Source organism: Drosophila subpulchrella, chromosome 3L, assembly GCF_014743375.2.
Source record: "Drosophila subpulchrella strain 33 F10 #4 breed RU33 chromosome 3L, RU_Dsub_v1.1 Primary Assembly, whole genome shotgun sequence".
NCBI lineage: Eukaryota > Metazoa > Arthropoda > Insecta > Diptera > Drosophilidae > Drosophila > Drosophila subpulchrella.
The window spans coordinates 23,535,625-23,553,236 of NC_050612.1; the positions used below are offsets into that span (position 1 = coordinate 23,535,625).

A 17,612-nucleotide genomic window follows, 5' to 3' on the forward strand; every position below is an offset into this window, starting at 1 on the left:
TTTATGGCCATGCGTCGACGTCGACTGGAAATTTAATTTATGCGCCACTGTGGGTTTTTATTTTGATTTTTTTGCTGATACGATTTTCAGGGAGCTACAACGACAACGACGACAACTTATCGATAAAGTTCGACACAAACAATATTGTTCCGCCCCCATGTAAGTTGTTGTTGTTGTTGTCGTGCTGCTGAAAAGTGTTTTGTTTTTCCACACACATGACCCCCGGTTCAAACATCCAAACATCCAGGCACACACATCGACTAGAGCCTGTGATATACTTCATTTTATCTGGCAGACGCGAGACGAGATTCGAGTGGCAGGGAACCATCGAATCCATCGCCGTCAATATGTTTGTCTGTTAGTCCGCCAGTCCGCCGACTGCGGTTGACATGAGAGCTTTTTGGCCCGCTACTGTGTCGTGTACCGCCTGTCTAGAGTCGACTTTCCTCATCGCCCTCAGCTCCCCGATTGAGGGTTATTTAGTTCATTGGCCGCCAAGCTGACACTCCCCCGAGGGCCTGGAATTTAGCACAGCGAGAAAAGATCCATAAAATTGTCAATGAATTCGACTATGCGATTAACAAGACATTATCATTTTCAATAATATTTTTAAAGGTTTCAAGTATAGTAGACTTTTTTAAACCTTCTACCTTCTTTATTTGCCTCGACTTAGGTTATGATTCAAATTAAATTAAAGTCCCTGATTTACGGTATTTCAATGAATGAAATATTTTGCAGTCTGCTTTTAGGCACCTTTTGAATTGTTATTAAAATGTTTGGTACTTTAAATGTTTTTTTAAGTTATATTTCTAGGGTTTTTAATAGTGTTTAAAATTCCGTTAAAAATTGCTTTTAAAATTGAGCAAGAAACAAAATGTCTTGCATTGTAAATACTTAGTATGCTTGCAAGTTGAAATATTTTTCTTATGCTTTTAGGCACCCCATTCATTGTTTTTAAAACATTATTTGAATTTGTTCTTTTTGGAGCTTTCAATGATCTTTTAAGTCCCCAACAAAACAAATATATACCCGACTTGTTTGATTATTTAAAGACTTAATTGCCTAATTGGTCGCACTAAGTTTATTCCCATTTAATCTCTAGAGATTTAAGCAGAAATCGCAAAATATATGTTGTTCATATTAACACTTCATATTGATCAAACTGATAAGATTACACATATTTTTTTTAGGTAAGGACCAACATAGCATAGCCAAATTGATAAGCTAAATCAAACTGATATATTGCCCCGGGCTTTCCTCTCTGTGTGAAATCCTGAGCGCCGTCACATGTCGTAGGTCGTACAACAAACTGTTTGTTGATGTTGTTGACGCTCGGTTATGGATTTATGGATTTATGACACTTTGGTCATTGCGGTTGTCAGTTTTCGTTAAAAGTTTTACTTTGCCACTGGCTTACGTGTGGTTTGGTTGGGCTGGCAGGGCATCAGGTCAGACGGTCATCAGATGGTCTCCTCCTGGACTAATCATGCCCGAAGCCTGGTAGAGATTACGCTACGCTTGTCAATTTCGACACGCCCCGGTTGTAAATACGAAGGGTTTCCTGTATTTTCTGTTTTTTTTTTTTACCTTTATCCGCCTGCTCGGTGAACTGCAAATAGAGACAAGAGCAAAAACAAGTTCATATAATTAATGATCAGGACGTGACATCAACGCACAAAGCACAAGCACACACATCTGCTGGGCCATATCATTTATCATAGGAGTGTATAGTATATAGTACATGTGACGGGAATATCAAGCCGATTTGATTTCCGCCGAAAAGCGGAAACGCTGCTCTTCAGTTCGCATTAATAATGCAACAGCTGAAGTCCACATGCCAATGTTACCTAAAACCAATTATTCAGCCAGGATGAAACTATTAAATTACGCAATCAGCGGACAGCGAGGCATCGAGGCGGAAAATGCAATTATATCAAAAATACATTTATGCACATCCTGTAAATGGGGGATTTGATTTCATAAATTTCACGCTACGATTTGCTCTTATTGCTCTCATTAATGCACTATCCAGAGGGGCATGAAAGCGGTCGTCAAAAAGGGAGAAATAAAAATAAAAAGAAGAAATCTGCGCAAATTCAATGAACTCGAAATGGAAACGAATGCAGCAGGCCGGTCAGCCAAAGGACTTTGCGCCAGGACCACAGCAGACTGTATCTGTATCTGTATCTGTATCTGTATCTGTATCTGTATCTGTATCTGTATCTGCACTCTATATATGCTACTATATCTGTATTTTGCATCTGTATCTGCAACTGTTTTTTTTTTTTTTTGTGTTAGTGGTGGTTTAAAGCATCGAAAGCCAACTCGGAGCTGAACTAGCTTGCCGAAGTCTGGGACTCTAACCCAGTAAAAACTCCACCCCCTCCCCGCTTCCCCGGCGGTACTGCCGTTAGGTATTACTTCGCCGGGGGGGGAATGCCCTTAGGGCTCTCTAGGATTCTATCCTATTGGAATTTCGCAGTCTTTCTGCGATGCGCAGTTTTTTGAGTACTATTGTGGCCATGTTGCATACCGCAGACCAATTTACTTCTGATTCGAGCATAATGTCCACCAGGTTACAAGCGGCTGGCGTCCTCCCAACCCTTATGCTCAGATCTCTTCGTTCATTTTCGAATCTCGGACAGACAAAAAACACGTGTTCTGCGTCTTCATTATCCGACTCGCAGAGTGGGCAGTGCGGATAACGTTCATGCTTAAACCTATTCAGATAGTATTTAAAGCATCCATGTCCCGTCAACAGTTGCGTTAAGTAGTAGTCCACATGTCCATGCTTCCGTCCCAGCCATCTCTGCAGTTCTGGGATAAGCTTATACGTCCATCGTCCTTTGCTACTATTTACCCACCTCTCTTGCCACTTAGCAATGGTGAGTTCTCTGCACCTTTTCCGTACGGATTCTGCAGTTGCGACCCCTGTGCTGCCCGCGCGGATGTTAGCTGATTCCACTGCCAGCAGATCAATCGGTATGCCTCCCGATATTACCAGCGCCGCGTCATGGGATACCGTGCGGAACGCACAGCATACCCGTAGTGCACACAATCTCTGCACGGAGTCGCCGTCTTGCATATAACTTCCATTTTTTGTGGCTCGAGCCCATATGGGAGCAGCGTACATCAGCGTCGATGTGACAGCACTAACCAGTAATCTACGTCCTGGTTGCCTTGGTCCCCGAGTGTTCGCCATAATTCGCGATATCGCGGCCGCGGTCCTACTTGCCTTGCCACTAGCGTACGCTAGATGTTCTTTGAAAGAAAGCCGGTGGTCGATCATGACGCCCAAGTATTTTAGGCTTGGACGCGATGTAATTGTGGCTTCTCCAATTTTGATAGTAGCTGCCTCCACTTTCTGCCTGCTACTTATCAGGACTGCTTCAGTCTTGTGCGCTGCCAAGGCGAGTCCCTTGGAGTCGAGCCATGCGCTTGCTCGTTTCCCCGCTTCATTGCAGATTCCTTCCGCATCTGGGAGTTTCTTTGCCGTAACCACTATGGCCACGTCATCCGCGAAACCAATGAGTCGTGCCCCTTCGGGCATCGTGATCCTAAGTATCCCATCGTACATGATATTCCATAACAAAGGGCCTAGGACTGATCCTTGGGGAACTCCCCCGGTGACCCTGTGGGTCGATTGCCCGGAATCAGTATCGTACAGGAGCAGGCGGCCTTCAAAGTAGCTCGCTATTACTCTCTGTATATACACTGGTACATTTAAGTTGCTCAGTGCATTTAGTGTGTGGTGCCAGCTGGCGGAGTTGAAAGCGTTTTTTACATCCAACGTTGCCGCTAAGCAGTACTGCTTAGTGCCGTACAACCACCTTTTTCCCTCAATGGCTTTATCTGCGATTTCACACAGTTTACCGACGGCGTCGATGGTGGATAGCCCCTTCCGAAAACCATACTGCATCTCTGAGAGGCCGTTGGTTTCGGCAAGGGCACCTTCTAGCCGGGAGTGGATTATTCTTTCGAGAATTTTACCCACCGTGTCCAGCATGCAGAGTGGCCTATACGAAGAAGGCTCCTCCGCGGGTTTTTCCCCCTTTGGTATGAGTACCAGCCGCTGTGTTTTCCAGCGGCTAGGGAACACACCTTCCGTTAGGCATGCGTTATACATGTCAACGTACTCTTTAGTGTTTGCTTTTATGGCAATTTTGAGAACTTTATTCGGGACTCCATCTGGTCCCGGTGCCTTGTCGTCCAGTATTGTCTTCAATACCTGGAGGACTTCTTCGGCACTTGTGAGCTTTATGCTCGCCCTGTTCACGATCAGTGAGGTCCGCGCCATACCTTCTTGCTCTGGGAATAGTGTTTCCACGATCCTTTTTAGGCTGACTGGGCATGTCGGTGATGGCCGACTAAATACCCGCAGCCGTTTTGTGACGAGTTTATATGCGAAACCCCATGGGTTGGAGTCTATTTCCTCGCAGATATTGTTAAAGCACCTGCGTTTGCTTTCTTTTATAGTTTTTTCCAGGGCTCGTCTCTTTTCCCTGAAGTATATTTGGAGTGCCTCAAATTCGGGCCTTCCTCTTGAGCGTTGGTATGCGCGTCTTGCCCTGTGGCAGTCTTTCCTGGCTTCCGCAATGGATTGGTTCCACCAGTATGCAGGTCTTCTTCTTGATGGGTTTTTCCCTCTCCTCTGCATAGATGCATCACAGGCTACCTTGGTGTACTCTGCGATGTGGTTTGCCCTTTCTTCAGCTGAGCCGCTTGTGGAGAGGTCCTCGAACAACATCTGTACCATCTCCACGTCTAGCGTTTCTATTTTGTACCCTGGCACGGTCTTAGGGACTCGTGGTGGGCCACTTCTAGAATTTATCGTGCAGATTATTGCTGCATGGTCACTACCCGTGTAGATGTCACTAACCTCCCAGCTGGAGCCCGAGGCCAATCCAGTGTTCACAAATGTGAGGTCAATGATAGAACTGGTGCCGGCTCTTGAAAAAGTCGGTTTTGTTCCAGAGTTCAGCAGCACTAGGTCAAGTGCGGCGAAGCTCTCAAGTAGCGCCTTTCCCCTCGCGTTGGTTCGGGGGGAGCCCCATTCCGTAGCCCAGGCATTAAAGTCCCCGGCAATTACGGCGGGGCGATTTTCCCGGGCGTCTTCTGCAATCTCTTCGAGCGCAGATGTTGCCTGGGGGAGGCTAAGGCTTGGCGGCAGGTAACAGCTATAGAAAGCTATACCATTCACTTGGGCCCTAGCGAAGCAATTTCCGCATTTTTTCTTGCTAATCTGTCGCCTTGGATTACCGCAGCTCCATATTGCCGATTTCTTGCTATTATTTGTTACCCATTCTCCGGAATTTTTATTCCTGTATTGCTCGCTTATGAGTGCCATGTCTACGTTTTCCTCGATGACATTTTGCTCTAGCAACGATTGGGCAACCTCGCAATGGTTTAGGTTAATCTGAAGGAACTTCATTTACCCCTAAGCCCTTGCATAGCCCTCCTGAAGTACGGGCATTTCCCACTCATTGTTGGGTGATCGCAATCTTTCTCCTTTTTGCGTTTGCATAGCATGCAGCAGGCCTTTGCTTTGCAGCCTCTGGCTTGGTGCTCCTTTGCGCCACAGTTGTAGCAGCATTTTGAGCAGTCCTCCTGGACCCTGCAATTCCCTGCTACATGGTTAAACTCCATACATTTAAAACACCTTTTAGGTGTTAGCTTTGGGCGGACTCTACACCAGGTCCATCCCAGCCTTATTTTGCCCTTTTCCAAGAGTCGCCTCCCTATGTCGGGCATAACTCTTAGTGTGGCGGTTTGGGTGCCTCCGTATGCCACCCTTAGGTTTACCACCGCGGACTCTGGCAGTTCCACATCAAATTGTGATTGAACCGCGCATAAGATGTCTGCTTTGTCGGTGGTCTCATCGATGTCTTTTACCTCGATCAGCATTGTCTCAGTCAGCGCTCTGACGTCGACATTGTTGCCCAGGACAGCCTTCATTGTGGTCTGAAGCTCTACGGTCTTAGGGTCAGAGACCTTGTTTAGAATCACTAGGAGTTCCCCCTTTGCTGTTCGCCTAACGGCCTGTACTGCTTGTCCTAGCTCCTTAAGCTGCGGTTCAGCCTTGACCTTTTTAAGGATGTCGGCATAGGACCCTCCAGCAGAGGCTGCGATGACTATCGCGTCGTTCCGTGGCGGTCGCACCTTGGGCTTCCGGACCTTCTGCTTCACCTGTGTCCACTCCTCTGGCTTCTTCCCAGGTTTTTGGGGCTTGCTGGTGCTAACTGTCCCAGCATGTTTCCCTTTCTTTACACCTTGACTGGCATCACTTGCCGGTGCCTTATGCATCGCCTTTTTCGCTGGTACCGCTAGCGTCATCCCAGTTTCTTGACCCCTGGGTCGCTTGCTGGTGCCGCTCGCGAGCACTTCTGCGCAGGTTTTTTTTGCTATCTCCTTAGCTTTTTCCTGTTCTTCGACTATGCATTGCACAGCCGACAGGACTTCCCTCTGGAGATAGTCGATTTCGTCTACTATATCCCTCATGGGGTTAGTAATGGAACGCTTTCCTTCCATTAGCTTCTTCAGCTCCCTGGCCTTTGATCCCAGGCCCGTCAGCTGCTTCAGCATATCCCCCTGCTCCTCATCTGCAGCTTTTGGGCTGCTTTTATCTCCTGCTGGGGGGGTGCCAGGCTGCCTGCCACTGCACTCCACCCCTTTTTCTGGCGATCTCGCCATTACACTGCTTTTTTTAAAAGGGTCAGCTCCCGTGTTGGCCCAGTCAGGTAGACTGGACAGAGGCGTGTGGAAGCCGTCGGCATTAGCCGGCGCCGCCAGGCCTTTGTTTGCCGGCGTGCCTCCACTATTGGTTGGCCCAACCCCTAGGCTAGCGCCAGGGTGTTGTGCCCCCGATCCCCTGCCCGCCATTTCCCCGCCTGGGGAGTTCGATGGTACTGCAGTAAGCTTGGATCTTTACCCGCAGTATCTGCTGTTTTCCGATCGGACTTTAATATTTTTATGAATTATTTAATCAAAAGGGATAAGTCTTAGTAATAAGGCTTATGGTTTTATTTTCTAAATTTTTTTTTAAAGAGCCACCCAAAATTCCCTACGTGCTACGGCACGCACTTATTTATGTGCTTGGCCTGCACCCTGTCCGAAGCTTGCTGCTATAGCACCCGCAGCCCCTTTCGCACACTACGATCAGCTGGTCGCGCAAGCGCTTCCCACCACTGATTCAGTGTTTGCAAAAATAGAAAGCGCGAGTGAAAAAATTTGGCAACTTCTAAACAAACAACGAGTGGAAAGTAATAAGAGGCAGAGATGCCTCCCCTCCCTCATCTACGACCGGCCCCTGCCTGGCCGCCAAACCTGTTGGGGATAGATTCCCAAGCTGCTTCTGGATGTCGTCCACGGCCTCCCGTCCACCAGCTGATGTCCAGGTGCGTGTCCCGAGTGCTCCACGCCGGATGGCCGGCTGCGCTTCTGGTTTTAAGCTGAAAACTTCAAGGAATAAACGGAGCGATTTTAGAACGCGTCCGCACTCTCTGCTTTCACAACTCTCTCTCTGTATCTGCAACTGTATCTCTCTGCCAGTGACGTTATGGTTATTCAGCCATGGCCAGCGGCTGTCGTTGACGGCCAGTCATACTCGTAATTCCCATTTCCCGGCATGAGCACTCGCCATTCACCATTCACCATCCACATGTTTACAACGAAAATATTTACATTGCTGGCATAAAAACTGCATAAATGTGATTATATTTTCATTGGCCTTTATGCCTTCTACCGCAGCCTCGCTCGCCGAGTAATTCGATTGCAATTTCAATTAGCGTAAAATTCAGATCAGTATTACCAACACGTGCACGTAACCAGACTTTGCATAAAAGTAGGCAACAACATTGATATAGATTCAATACTACATCCAAACTTTATTCAATTTCCAAATTCAAAGAGCATTCAATTAATGCCAATAGCAGCTATCGATCAACTTGCAGGAAATTGTTTGTCATCTGGCAGAATCGGGTGTCAAGAGTTCTTGACTGAGTGAAGCTCTCGGCTAATAACCAATAATTAAGTACTTCCGCAGGGAAATTGGATTTTAATTGAAATGCGGAGCGGTGTGAATTTGACACGCCCCCCCCACTCCTAAGCTCCTTATTTTTCCCCCGAAACTTGGATGCCGACACAATGGAGTCTCTCTAATTGCCGTTTAATTGACTGGCGGAAACTTTTCCGAGACATTTGTTTATAAACCGCACACAGGAAGAAAGGAAGGAAGAATGCCAGCAGACAAAGGCACAATACAAGCACTTATAAGATCATTACAAATTGATGCTATCACCCTGGTATATATACTATATATATATATACATTTTCTGGATGAGAAAGAGGAGCAGGGCAGCTTAGCAACGCTTACAGCACTCGCTCCATTTTGCCCTGCTGTCATCGGAATGCCATCTCCTACGCTCCAGTGCAAATCCGCTATAGTAAATGTTATCTCTGCAAACATTTGACAATCAAAAATGCTCGGGCCATTGTTTAAAGAAAAAATCGAGCAGCAGCAAAGGCAGCATCAGAGACGCACAAACAATAGTCACACAGTGGTCGCCCAGAGATATATCAAGGCAGATAAAATTCCATTGAGCTGAGAAATCTTCTAACCATCTCTCACAACAGTTCAATTCTTTGCACAGAGAAAAACTGAAGTGGTTATAAAGTCTATTAAGAGATATACCCACTTGGGGCACTTTTCTTCTTCAAATGTGAAATTGAAAGTGAAGAAGACAACTTTTGAAAATGTTGATTTTAAAAACTGATTTTAGTTTAAATTGGGGTTAGTTTGAATATTATTTCTTTATTTCATTTAAATATCTTTAAAATGCTTGATATGTTTAAAAAAAATCCTCTCGTATCAGGTTTAAACTGTGAGTTAGTTAGTTATTTAAAAAATACCGATAATCTTGTCAACCACATGTTAAACTAAAAGTAGTTTCTAAGCCTAGATAGTGTATGATTACTTAGATTTTAAAATCAACATTTAGTTTTATTTTGAGATGGATAGATGGATACTTCTTTAAAATTTTAATATTTGTTGACTGTTTTCTCCTAATCCTAGTTAATTCCAATTGTACAAGATAAAGAAATTTAAATAGTTAGAACATAAGAACATTTCAGTTCTAAATTGATATTTTTATGAGTTTGTTTTGATGATTGTCTTAAGGACAAAGGACAGTTGCAGCTTTATAAAAATCGTATTTCAGAGTGGTTCCTCTAAGACTGCATCCCAGTTGTTTTGTAGGTAATTTCCCATTTCTATCCCATTTATTCGGGACCCACTGTGCTTCCTCGTCTCCAAATGGCTGCTGCTCCTCCGACGACAATGGGCAGCAACAACAAATGGCACAGCCGGGCGTCATCGACGACTCGATGGCATCCTGGCAGTCGAGGTTAAGTTGACAAGAGAATGAGATTGCATTCTGCTGCTGCTTCTGCTTTTGCTGCTGCCCGAGTTCAATTCATTTCCACTTGAGCAAATGCACGTCTTCTAGACGTCGCTACTCGTTTTGTCCTTTTTTCCTTCATTTTTTTTTTTTGGATATAGCCAAAGGATATGGCACTGGGCATAGAAAGGATGCGGGAGCAAAAGTAGCTGCAAAATGTCGCCCCAGGGCGCACCTAGTGGGATGTTGTCAATGTTTCGCCTTGAAAGAGCTGAGCTCAGTTCAGTTCAGCTCAGTTCAGTTGAACACGACTCGACTCATCTAAGAACGCAGCTCGGTAGTTGGGTTGTTTGTTTTAGATTTGGCTGCATTGGAGAATGGATCCTTTAGCTCGTCACAGCAGCAGCAGCAGGAGCAGCAGCTGGTGGTGTTTTTCTGCTCCTGCTGCTCGAGCTGCTGCATCATCAAATTTCAGCTACATGTCCTGTGCCTCTAGTGGAGCGAAGATGCTCGAGGGGTCTTGCTGACACTGTTGACATTTTACAGTAATGAAAATGATTATTGTCAAGGGTCGTCAGAGGCAAGAGGTCTGGAAACTTTCCCCGCCCGCATATAAATGTGGTCAAAGTAATGGCTCGACAGCGACGGGCAGGTTGTTTTCCTTTCTCATTGAGTACTAACACCAAACCGTATTGTGGCAAAATATTTGGCCACCTGAACTTTTTTATAGACTTAAAATAGTGGCCAAAGAAGCAAGCCACAGAACTACTTTACAATGTAGCTATAAGTTATTAAGCATCAGATATTCTCTATCATACCTCTAAAAAAAAAAAGTTCCAACTCTATTTAATGATTATATTTTACCCTTTTAAGGATTGTGTTCTTTCTTTAACTTAGTAACTTACAACCCCTTAGAACACACAGTTAATTATGCGAACTATTCATAACTTTATCTTGAACTTCTTGAAATATTTCTAAAAAATCTCTTAAATTGCTTGAAAATAGGGAAAATTTCAGTTTCAATGCCTTGATTTAATTGAAATCAATCCCTTTGCCAATTTTCGGCAAAACTTTTTGGCAAAAGCCACCTCTCAGCAGCTGGAAAGTGCTCTCACACTAATCAGAAAGTTATCCAGCCAGTCACCTGCGAAGCCGGCTGTCAGCTTCCGTTTGAAAAACGCTCCATCTTCGTTGAGCATCTGATTCCGATTCTCCACCGCCTTCGGCTGGCACATACGACGACTTCAGATGACACATCCTGGCAAACTGGCATCCTGGCTAAAAGGACGGGGGGGGGGGGCATAGGGAAAGCACCGGGACGACTGTCATTGGCCGTGCCAAAATCGCAAAAGGCTAAAATCTAGGTTAATTGATAATTGATAAGAGCGTTCGCCTGCGAGCGGGTTGGCTGGTGTCATTTAACTCGACTTCAACTCTGGCCCATGAATATTTAAAAGGGCTTCTGTGGGCGGACGACATGCCATTCACTCAAGTGGGGCAATGAAAATTAGCAAAGCACTGCAAATAGTTTGAAGAGACGTCGTCCCCCGACGATTCCGTTCCGTTCCATTCCCCCTGAATCGAAATCGAAATGCAGGCGGATAAGGTTTAGGGTTAACCCACTAACGAGGTCACAACAGTTGACCCATAAACGCGTGCCCCCCGGCCTTCTCATAGCTAATGAAACACGCAAAGGGAAGCCAAATGGGAGGCAAAAGGCAGCCCGGCACACAAATCATACATAATGCACACGACAACGGACTGACAATGCGTTGTAAATTAATTGACGTAACTATTTAAGCCAGACACAGCCGACAAGGACACTCCAAGTCTGCGCCGCACAAGGAATCGAACTCGAGCCGAGCAATTCCGCAAATTGAATGCCATTATCCATCATCTCGCAAAGGCCTCAAGTCAAAATACATTGCGGAAATGTCTGTGGCACACACACACTCCCTCCTTGCGTTACACACCCACAACAATGTGAGTGGCTTTGGCGCCAAGGAAAGACGATCAAGTATCCTTGGTTAAAACGAAACAAGTTAAGCCTATTTATATTAAAGCTTTTACATTTTAAAGCTTGGGATTGCGTTAGTCTTAAGATTTTCTAGCCAATTAAAAGCAATTCTTAATCATCATTAAATTCTGAGACCTGTGTCCTGCACTTCTAGATTTCATATTGGATCCCGATATAGAAGTGGGATACCTCTATGAATAAGTGATTTAATTCTCTAATATTCTAGGCTAAAATGTGGGTCTTTGACAAGAGTCCAAATTTTAACCCATTTTCATGTTCGACTTTTTCGTAAAGCCAATCGCTTTTAGAATGGGAACCCAAAACTGTTGTTTTGAATTTCATAACTTGGGTATTTAAAGTCCGATTTTGACGTGGGATACCTCTTTATTTTTGTGGTTGAATTCTCTAAAATTCTACATTAAAATATTTGTTTTAAACGACGGTCAAAATTTTAACCCATTTTCATGTTCGATTTTTTCGTATTTCTAATGGATCTCAGAATGGGTACCCAAAACTGAACTTCCATATTCCATAACTTGAGTTATTGGATCCCGATTTTGACGTGGGATACCTCTATGAATTTGTGGTTGAATTCCCTAACGTTCTACATTCAAATATTTGTTTTAAAAGGGGGTTACATTTTTAACCCATTTTCATGTCAGATTTTTCCGTAGTTCCCATGGTTTTCAGGTTTGGAACCCAAAACTGCTCTTCTAGACTCCATAACTTGGGTAATTATGTCCCGACGTGGGATACCTCTTTGAATTTGTGGTTGAATTCTCTAATACTCTAGACTAAGTATAAGCTTTTAACCGAGGGTCAAAATTTTAACCCATTTTCATGTTACATTTTTCGGTAATACCAAAGGTTTCAAAATCGGAACACAAAATAAAATATAAATCCAACCAAAAAGATAGCACCATCAAAGAGACATTGACGCTACCGAAATGCCTTGCTAATGTCCACACTTCGGATGGAGTTGGTTCTCTCAGGAGCGGAAGGCATCTTCTGACCAGGAGTTTTACCCGTAACACAAAAACTGCATTAGTCATCGAACAAATGGTTGAAATGGCCGAAGGGTCGATGGCATTCGCATTCCCATTGACAAATTGCATCTCAGCACGGCCAATTGAAAGGCTTAAATGTTTTACCATTACCCACATGTGTGTGCGGGTGCATGTGTGATGTCAACAAAGTAAAGTTGGCTTTTAAAACAATCGAGTGACGACATGGAAAATTAGTTTACGCAGCCTTCTAGCCAGGCCAATAAAGAAAATGCCGTGAAGAAGAAGCTGTGCTAAGTCAACTCGATGCAAGTCAATCAGGCGGAAGTCGGGGCAAAAGTGGTAAAATGCCACTAAAACTTTGCCGGCTCACGTGAGCGGGTGATGCTGATGGAAATGGAAACGTGGGGAAAATGGGTGAAAGCGGGGAAAAGTGGGGACAGGAGAAAGGAGTCCTGGGAGCAGGGACAGTGCCAAGAAAGTGGCAACTTTTGACGGGCCAGCTGCTTCAATTGTTGGCACTCAAGTTGCTCCCGTTGTTGCTGCTGCTTTTCTTGTCGCTGCCATTGAAGTGGATTTGCTTGCTTTATACATTTTAGCTTCTCGATTTTCCTTCTTTTTGCTCAGCGAGAAAATTGTTTTCCTTAGCTGTTGCTTGTGAAGCTGCCAAAGCTTCTCAGCCTTCATCACGCACTTGCAACTCAACTCCCCGGCACAAGTCACTTAATTGAGTGCAAAGCTGGCGATGCAGTGCGCGGATTTAACTTTGGACAACTTGAATTGATTCAAAACTTTCTTTGTTCGCTTAGCGCATAATAGGGGGGGGGAAATATATATATATAAATATACATTCAGGGGGAGTCTGAATTGAGGGATGGTCCTGCTATTGACAGACTTTTCAGACCGGCCAAGTTGATTAATGTCCGGGCCACTGCGCAAATTATGAATGGAAACAGCAGAAACAGCCGAAGCCCAGCTCTCTGGCTTACATATTTTTTAATGGCCGGCTAATTAGCGAAATGCCTGCACATTTAGCAGCCCGGGATAAATCCTGCGATTCAGAAACTCCAACGGAACAGGCCAAGTTAAGCGATATTTCAAAGCGACAATTGCACGGCAAGCTGGCGATTTATGGTTATTTGGCCAACTCAAACACACAGTGCACAGCCCAGTGTAGTGCAGTCGTGTGTGTGGGCATCCTGACAGCTTAAAAAATTTATCGATGTACAAATTAAACTGCAACTGGAGCAAAGGATGCGAATGCCGAGTGCAAGTTCAGAAAATAAACCCAAGCAAATAAAAAAGGAAAATAAAAAACCAGTGTTTAATTTTGTTCTATAAATTTCTCCTGCTGCAAATACAAATATACCGAACTTGAAACTTGCTATTGGAATTGCAAAAAGCAAGCAGTGGAGTTGGGTACCACAAATGAACAACTGGCAAGCATTTTGCGGTCATTTTCTGTAGTCTGGCTGTATATATTTGCCAGACGCCCAGCAAATTGGTTTAGGATGGGAGATTTTCCCCAGCTCTCCTTAACTATTGAAATTGGATTGGAAATTACTCGTAGATGGCTAATCAAAGGGCTTAGCTGGGGATACCCAATGCTGAAACGAGGACCTAGGATGTCTGGCATTGAGTGGATTAGGGCCAAGTGTGTTGGCCGAGCACTTGGCTCATTAACAGCTCCTGGCACGCACCGGCCTTATGGCCCAGAAATCCAGGTCGCAGTGACTGCCCATAAATAAGGTGTCAATAAATAAAAATGGGAATGGCAGCAGACCTCAATTCGATAGTCTAAATTAGAAGCTTCCCTTCAGGATATCATACTTGTTATGGCTTGCTTTAAAATTTAATGGCTTTTCTGGTTGATAAACAAAATATAATATATCCTTAAACTTAAGCTTTAAAAATTGATATTAATAATATAAATTATATAATAATTTTTTCTAATATCATTTAAATCCTTTTAAATCTAATATAATCCTATATCAAGGTAAATTATATCATAACCGCTCCTAAGATCATTAAAATCCCTAAGATTTAGCCATACCCATAAATAAATCCTGCTGGCTAACATCCCTTAGAAGTTAATTAACCTAGCAACATTTTTTCAATGTTCATGTAATAAAATGTATCCCCCAAAAACATTCCTAAGCTCAATTAATTTCCACAAAATGTAGGATAGAACATCGTCAACACATTCTTAGCCCCCATCGACTGAGCAAATCCCGAATGGTGGTGCTGCAGCATTTTCGACAATGTTTACGGCTGAAACATGGAATTACCCACACAAAATTAAATAACGAAATATTTGCGAACAGGCAACACACAGCGCAGGACCCTCCACGCAGGATGGCCCGAAAGGCCTGCTCTCGACCACATTGGATTATTTTGCTCAAGGTAAATAGAATTCTTCTTGGTACAGAGCGGCGCATTATGCTCTTGTGTAATTGTGGGCTTCTGGGTTTCTAGCCCACCCCAAGTAAAACCAAAAACAGAAGCAAAAACAAAAACAAGAACACCAACAGGAAGAATAACATTGGCCTGCAGCAAAACATAAATGTCCTTGTTGCGGTCGGCGGTCAGAATCGGAAACTTTTTGCGCACGTTTGCCCCGGAAGTTGAATGGGGAAAATGGCCGAAAGGGGGCAAGGATCGAGACGGGGGGGGAGGGGGCGTGGCCAGGTCATTGCAGGCAGGCTTGGCTGTAAATCACAGTGGACACTGCAGCGCCAGAAATTGGCGAAGGCCCGTAAGGTGGCCAAAAGGAATCTCGAAAAGCTGCAGCGTCTATTTGCTGGCCAAGGTTAAAGTTATAAATTATTATCGTTATGCCTGCTTGACTTCTTCGAGGTTAGATAAATAATAATATGAATTTTATGGGTTGTAATTTAATGTTCATTTAATAGACTACAAGTCACGTTAAACAGAAAGTGGTATTAATGTTAATTTATAATTCTCATGCAGTGCACAATAAACTAATTAATATTAAATTGATTTAAATTGATTTTTAATTGATTTAACACTTAATGGACTGAGACTGAATTATGATTAATTTGAGTGCAATCAATTAACCGATTATTATAATTTGACATTAAACAGCATTTATATTTTTTAGTATTTTAGACAGTGCAATATGTTCATGTTTATTTTGATTTTAATCAATTTTACATATTACATATTTACATAATTTTACAACAATAGATTTTGACTTAAAGTTAAGACAACTATTATATCAAACAGGAAGAATATAAATGTTCATCTTTTAAACATTTCAATACTTAACGGATTGTAATTTATTAATAACTATTTTTATTATCATATAATATAAAATATTTAAAAAGATCAATGTAAACGGAACATAAGATCTGCTTAGCTAATTTGCAAGGATGTTAAGTAGCCAGCATGTGGTTATGCAAACTAACTTAACAAACCATTTCGATGTAAATTCATCCTCACACACTTGCCGAAAGATCCTTCAAAGTCTAAGTAACTTCCTTATGAGGCACAAAGTTGCGCTAATAAAAATCTGGCTAGCACGTAAAAGTCATTGACACGACGGAACTGTTCAAACATTGTCGCGGCTTATCTGCGTTTACAGCGCCTTGGGCTATCTCCCTAAAATTTCCAGCTCTGTAAAATGGTATCCTAGATGGTATACCATAGAGCTAGGCTGGCGAAATCAAGTTGGCGAAAGTATCTGAAATTTGCATGTTAACTCGATGTGCGTGGGTTAGTGGTAATGCCTTCCGCTCGCTGCAGCCTCCTTCCGTAAAACAGCAAACCGAAAGCAGGTTGCGGGAAAAGTTTTTGGGAAATTGAGCAATAAACTTTGTGCGCTTTTCCCTTACCCAAACACATGTGTGTGAGTTAAGCAGGCGTGACTGTTTGCCAATTGGGTGGTTTTTCTGGGGGAGGGGTGGTAGGACCAACTTACTCATCGCCTGAATTCAGTAATGAAAGAAATATGCAAATATTGCGGTTTAATTAACTCGCCCTTTTGTCCCCTTAAATGATTCACTTTGTTCAAACGATTTTAATTGCCGGCCCACCTGGCGTATGAGTGATGATGATGTGGTTGCTGAATGCCAAAGTCAATTATTGCGCATACGCCGCGTGGACCAGTAGGCCATTTTGACAATAGAGCGCACAACAAAATACTCAAGACAGGAAGGAGTAAACAAAAAACAAGACACTTGTCAGTATTTGAACGAGGACCACTTGGAAAATTCACAACCTAATTTCCCAGATGCGCAAGAGCCTTGAAGAGTTAGAATTCTCACAATTAGCCAGGGCTTGGAAAAGTAATTTCCCTCCATTTAAATGCCACCTACCAAAAAGGAGCAACTGATGATGAAGATGATGATGATGGAAATTGTTTCGCTGGGCGTCACAGTTGAAAGTGTAACCACAAATGGCAAATGCCAGAGACGCCAGCTACGTGAGCACATTTCGAGGGGGAAATTAAATTGAAATGAGACGCGTTGCCGCGTGCGGAAAATGCGATGGAGAGCTACAAGTTGTTAAGACTATGGCGGCAGCAAACAGAGCAGCAAAACACGAGGAAAACGACAAGAGCACCGGGAAAGGCGGAAAATGCCGAGGCAACCGAAAGGAATTAAAAACGGAGCTGCGACGGCTGGCGGAAATTAAGTTTACGGCATCGCCTTTCCTTCACGACCCAACTGAAAATGCAAGGCCCACAAGAGAAAAATATGCTAAATAAAGGCGAGTGCATGCATAAAATTATATGAAAACAGCAACCGGAGCCCCCCAAAACCAAACCGTATCCGCAGTGGGCCAAACTTTAACATCTCCGGTTGCATTTTCACTTGGTTCTTTGGATTAAAGTAATAGCATTGCGCTTTTACGAGGACTGTTGATTAAGAACATAAAGATTCTTTATGACCTTTATTGAGATTAAATATTGGAGAAGCATACATTTTATATATTTATATTGAATCAAATTGTCTTTTCATTACCAAAATAAACATTTCAAATAATATGAGAAGGCTTTTCAGATTTAATATCAAATATATGTCTTCATTAAATCCCATTTAAATTTTATTTTTAGCAACAATAATTTGATATGCTTTATGGGAGGAGCATACATTTAATATTTTTATCTGTCTTTTCTTAAACCAAGAAAATATTACAAATAATATGAGAAGTCTCTTCAAATAAAATATCAGA

General features: G+C 43.3%; 1 protein-coding gene across 6 annotated transcripts in view; it reads right to left on the minus strand.

Moving 5' to 3' along the window:
* LOC119554480 (palmitoyltransferase app) overlaps window positions 1-17,612 on the minus strand; it is a 72,549-nt gene that overhangs the window by 37,936 nt on the left and 17,001 nt on the right. For 5 of the 6 annotated variants that reach the window (XM_037865402.1, XM_037865403.1, XM_037865395.1 and 2 more), the window contains exon 3: window positions 1,588-1,609. The gene's annotated coding sequence lies outside the window, so the exon portion shown is untranslated. Of the gene's footprint in view, window positions 1-1,417; window positions 1,566-1,587; window positions 1,610-17,612 lie in introns of those variants that run through there. The other variant, XM_037865401.1, reaches the window with a different exon arrangement.